General features: G+C 35.9%; 1 long non-coding RNA gene across 1 annotated transcript; it reads left to right on the top strand.

The window, feature by feature from the left end:
• The first annotated feature begins 2,785 nt into the window (after window positions 1-2,785).
• LOC130046677 (uncharacterized) lies at window positions 2,786-3,853 on the top strand. The gene is made up of 2 exons (XR_008795681.1): window positions 2,786-3,387; window positions 3,522-3,853. It is a non-coding gene; the product is annotated as an uncharacterized LOC130046677 (long non-coding RNA).
• Window positions 3,854-5,788: the final 1,935 nt, after the last annotated feature.

The raw sequence follows: 5,788 nt of genomic DNA, 5'->3' as shown, positions 1-5,788 counted from the left end.
ATTCTAACCCAGATCCCCACGGAATTCATGTAACTGACAAACTGTTTTTGATCTCACACTTAGTCTTTGGGAAAACCTCCACAACTTTTGGGGAATAAATTGTATGTGTGTGTGCGTGCGCGCGCGCGTGTGTAAGTGATATTTTTACTTTATGAAAATTTGTCAAAGCGGTGAATATGCAGGTATGGACATCCATATCAATGATTTATGATCTCTTGGTGGATCTAAAATCCGAAATAGAAGACCCCAACTGCTCCACCCGCTGATTTTATAATTGAGAGACTGCACTTGTTTATCGTCGTTCCTGACAAGCTCACACAATTTGTTATTGATGGCTTTTGATGAGAAGTGAAGGAGTAAATGAGCTTCATGGTTTTGTTAACACGTTTGAAGAAATTGGTATTAGTTTGTCATTGTTGTCAATATATTCCTTCTATCTTTCACTTGATGCTGTCCAAATACCACAATGCTACAAGAATTAAAAAACTCTGCGGCGCTCCTCGGAACATCAATGGCGCCACCTGCTGGCGCTTTTCGGGATCGTGCAAATATTAATTTTCTTTCCATTCATTATATTTTCATATGCTCTGTTGATATTATTTTTAATTTTGATACATTCATTGATGCTGAAGTTTGAAATCCCATGGCTTTTACTCACTTAATATTCTTGAACATTAAGTAGATAACAAAACAGGAAATGCATACATCATACATTTCCAATTTGTACTGATTTTAATAATTCTAAATTCCAGGTCATCTGAAGCGAGAGAAAATGAACCATGATTTTATATTCTATTCAGTGACCAGCAAGTACAAGAAGTCACACTTTTCATTTTAGTCGAAATGGATAGTGTGGCTGACTAGGGCATGGGCACGATGTTTGATCGATTGAAATTTACGGTCTTTTGTTAAAGATTAATTGTATAGTCACTGTGGTTAACGCCCCTCTCGAGAATATTTCACTCATATGGAGACGTCACCATTGCCGGTGAAGGACTGCAAAATTTAGGCCTATGCTCGGCGCTTACGACCTTTGAGCAGGGAGGGATCTTTATCGTGCCACACCTGGTGTGAAACGTGACCTCGGTTTTTCCGGTCTCGTCTGAAGGACCGTCCCATTTAGTCTCCTCTTACGACAAGCAGGGGTTACTGAGGACCTATTCTAACCCGAATCCCCACGGGATTCTTTTGTTAAAGAAATGAAAAGGGGAAGATAACGAACTGGGATCAATCTCATAAATCCTAATAAGGAAGTTGAGCAAACACAGACCCCTGGATATACCAGAGGTGGGATCAGGTGACTATGGGAGGAGTAAGTATCCCCTGTCGACCAGTCACACCTACCTTGAGCCATATATCTTAATCAAGTAAACTGAGTAATCCGTAGTCAGAATCAGTGCATAAAGAACGGCTTAACAATAGGCATGAAACACGCAATCGGAACTCCTCGAATGTCTCGCGCACTCGACATAGATCTCGGATGTAATACGATGGCATCCATGATTGAATTTGATGCATTATGAACTGGCAATGCATCAAATTCACTCATGGATGCCATCGTATTACATCCGAGATCTATGTCGAGTGCGCGGGACATTCGAGGAGTTCCGGTTGATGAAACACGTCAAACAACATTTGACCAATGACAAATCACTTGTAAATAAGTGGATTCAACTATTTTTATACAGGATATACTTTGCATTTACATAATCCGGCTCCCAAAATATTGTTTGTCAACACCTTTCTCGTAGTCAGGAAACCACGTGCCGAAGTGAGAACACGAAGATTTCTAAAAGTATGACAAATGCATTCAACATTAGATAATAGCTCTTAAAACTCCTTAAAGGGACTGGTTCACGATTTTTGAGATTTTGTTTTTTATTTTTGATGTTAAGGTAGAGACCGATAGCAACCACGTGATCAGTAAAAATCGTGTATTTTCACGTGAAATTATTTTTCGGAATTCCGTACATCGCCATAGAGTAGTTGAAAAACAAAAAGGGGTTCCGAAAGTACAAGTTGCTGTGACTGAATCGATGATTGAGAGGGTCGTCTCGACGAAAGATATAGAAATTTGGCCATAGTTTAGATTAGGAATACGTCAATGTAATAATAGTGGACTAAATGTTTCGTCCGTGCAGAATGGCACTTTTTACCTCACGAAATTCACCACCATGCATAGCTGCGCTACGTAAACAAAGTTGTTGATGTAGCGTGATCGTGGTGTCCGAGTGCTGCGAGTTTCAATACTGTTTATGTAGTCATTGAGAGTTTAAACAAAGTTTCTTCTGAGAAGAGGAATTCGATGGATGCATTCAACGTGGACAACGAAATTATAATTTCGTTTGGTAAGTGAAAAAAATGACAAATTGAATTTGTATTCAACCCACTTTTCCTCTGCTATTTCACAACGCGATTTTATAATAACATCTATAAACGCACAATTTGGAGCTGTTTCATTTTTTGTGCATTTATGTATTCCATATGTGCCCAAAATATAACTCCTACATGTGCATGTAATTGTAAATGGATGTCATGTATATGCCAGATTTGAAAAAAAAATAGGGCTCTCACAATTTTGGGGGGGGGGGGGGTGTTGCACTAAAATTCTATTTTGGTATAAATGATAGTACTTCTAGTATCTTGAAATTTCATTGACCTAAGAGATATCTCAAATCTGGGGTTTCATGTTTCATGCAAGCATGTAGGTCTACAAAACTTTATTTAAAATATTTGTAAAATCACAAGCCCCCCCTCATAGGCAAATAAATGTATTGTATGAAAATAAGATATGGATGTCCTTCTCTTGACCCACACTCCGTAAAGGAGACAGGTCTGATAAATCTAGAGTTGACTTGTTTTGATATTATTAGAATGAACTGGCAGTTTATGAAAACATATCTGTCATCTCATATTGTAATATGATAATTATGATGTTTATTCACCTCATTAAGGACCCGGGGGTGGGAGGGTATGTACAGTTTAAATAGAAGGTAACTATAACAATATGAAATAAATAGCAATCATGCAGATGTACTACTACTGCAAGAGTTCACATTGCTGCACTGCACACATTTAACATACATGTAGTGTTACATATGTAATACTGATTTCAGACAAGATTTTAAAAATTAACATAATAAAATACATGTTATGTGTGTAATTTTCAATATATCAGCATTTTAAAGTTCACTAAACATGCATTGAGACACACGATTTTAAAATTGACATTGTCTGACACAGTATAATTAATGATTAATACTGACTGTGCAAATATTAATTATGATGATTTTTTTTCTAAGCATCATCCTAAGGACAAGTGCAAGTTGAAATGGGCTTCCAGCCAACAACTTCAACAGCAATTTGCCATGAAAATCAGCAAGAAAGGTACAATATTTTCTATCTTAGTAAGATAGAATTTTTCATTTTAACACCAGACATTTATAAAGACAATTCTTAGTATATTAGATATTCATCTTTTTTTCAATATTTGAATATACAGAATATATTTTTTATAACAGGTACTTCATTTACATTGATGATGTCATATCCCCTGGACCCCACAACTTCACAGGTTACAGAGAAAATTCAAGAACTTCTGCAAAATGTGGGACTTGGATAGAATCAATAATGTATTTGTGAGCCCAGAGCAATGGATATATTGTGCAACATACTAAAGTGTGAATTTAATGGAAAACAAGTACATGTACTCATGTATTACATGTCTTTTTTAAAGACAATAATATTGTATAAATATAGAGGAAGTGTCATTGTTGATTATTCTAAGTTTTTGATATATCAAAATCAGTAAACATTTCTAAATGAAAATAAAATACCAATTTTATAACTTTAATCAATGTGTTTGAATTTCTCATTTTCTAACCCCCCCCCCCCCCCCCCCCCCCCGTTACACACACTCAGTGCATATATACTGCCAAACGCTCAGCATCAGGTGTGAATGTCACTGGTCCTCGGAGATGACCATCAAAACGGATGCCCAGTGTCACAGTAGATGTGGCACGCTAAAGAACCCTCACTGCTCAATGGCCGTAAGCGCCGAGCAAAGGCCTAAATTTAAAGCCGTTCACCGGTCTTGGTAACGTCTCCATATGAGTAAAAAATTCTCGAGAGAGACGTTAAACAAGATACAATCAATCCATGGGTCGAATGGGTGGAAATCTTTCCACTGATATTAAATATAAAGTTGTTATTTAAACATATTTGGTGCACTATGCTGTATAATCATATCAATTTCTTATAATAGGTAATCGTGTCTGGTTATTATAAAAAAAAAAGGTATGAAAAATAATTAAATATTAATGCAATCATTGTGAGTGCAAAAAGGTCAATCGCAAGAGCACATACATAAATGCATTGGCGGATATAGTGGGTGGGGTGGGGGGCAACCGGCGCGAGCCCCCCTAAAATTTTCAAGTTTAAAGTAAATCGTGGTCTCTTGTTTAGAGAAATATATACGATAAAAGAATCCATAATTTCCTCCACTCTCAGAGAAATAAATGTCTGACAAAATCTTTTGATTTATTGAATTACTTTTAGTGGGAGAACGGCTACTTTTTCCAAAAACCCTTAAAATTTGCGTTATTTTATTAATTTCACCTTATTAAAAATGACAGAAAATAATAAAAATGACTACATAGGAGACATATTTTAAGCCCTAAAAAATCTGTAAAATCCAGGAGTTTCTGGGGAATCGCCCCCCCCCCCCCCTTTCAAGGCGGCCCCCAGACCCCTGCCTCATACAGTTGCACCCCCCTCCCAACTTCAATTCCTGATCCGCCCCTGAAATAGCTTATAGAAACCTTCTTATTGTCATGTTCAATTTTCAAAGAGGTAATTTGGGAATGCTTAAACATTCTAAGTTATAAAAAGGTCAGTAGTTTATCTCTGCTGGCTGAATCTTTCTTCTCAATGCACCGAGTGCATATTCATGACGTCTATGTTCCTGCTCATTCTTTCTCCTCCATACCATGCAGTATATTAAAGGGGTTGGGATGTAATGGAGACATTTGTTTTAACAAATATAAATTGTATTTCAATTTTTTGTGGGGATTTTTATTTGAGAAAACTCTTAATATTAATCATCAAATATGATGACGTATGATAAATCTATATTCTGAGTGTAAGTGCACAAAGGTCAACAACGAGAACTACAACAAAATATAAGCTAAAATTTGAAATACATACTTTCTGTATTATATTTATTAATTTAAAAAAGGTATTACAAAGAATCTTCGAATTTCAGCAAGCTGTTTTTGATGGATTGTTTACAACATCTTTTAATAACCCTTTTTCTTACGAAAATGTGTAGTTTGTTAAAAGGGGATGGGGTTAGGAATTTTTTGCTAGTTCCATATTGAACCCCATTATGGTGTATAATTTTTTTCATATATTTTACTTACTAATAGACTGACCACTTAATGAAATAAAATAAGAAATTTGATGGGTAATTTTTTTGCAGCTTAAGCAAAGGTATGACCCTGTGTGCAAATATTGTGCACTGTTTTAAGGTAATTGGCCAATGTAGCTCTGTTGAAGTAATGTTGTTGCATGTTAATAATGATTGCTGAACTTGAAATTGATGTGTAATATACAATTATGTGAAAGGTTGTTTGGAACCATATATGACAAGTTATGATCCTTTTTACAATAAAAATGTTATAGCTCTATTTGTATATTGCTCTCTACTTATTTTTCTTCACTTTTTACGCTTTACAAGGACTAAAGAAGGTGTTGTTAAAATCGCCATATTTCTCAAAAACAAGGTCGA

Source organism: Ostrea edulis, chromosome 5, assembly GCF_947568905.1.
Source record: "Ostrea edulis chromosome 5, xbOstEdul1.1, whole genome shotgun sequence".
NCBI lineage: Eukaryota > Metazoa > Mollusca > Bivalvia > Ostreida > Ostreidae > Ostrea > Ostrea edulis.
The sequence above is the reverse complement of the archived record's forward strand: the minus strand, read 5'-3'. Positions and strand labels throughout refer to the sequence as shown.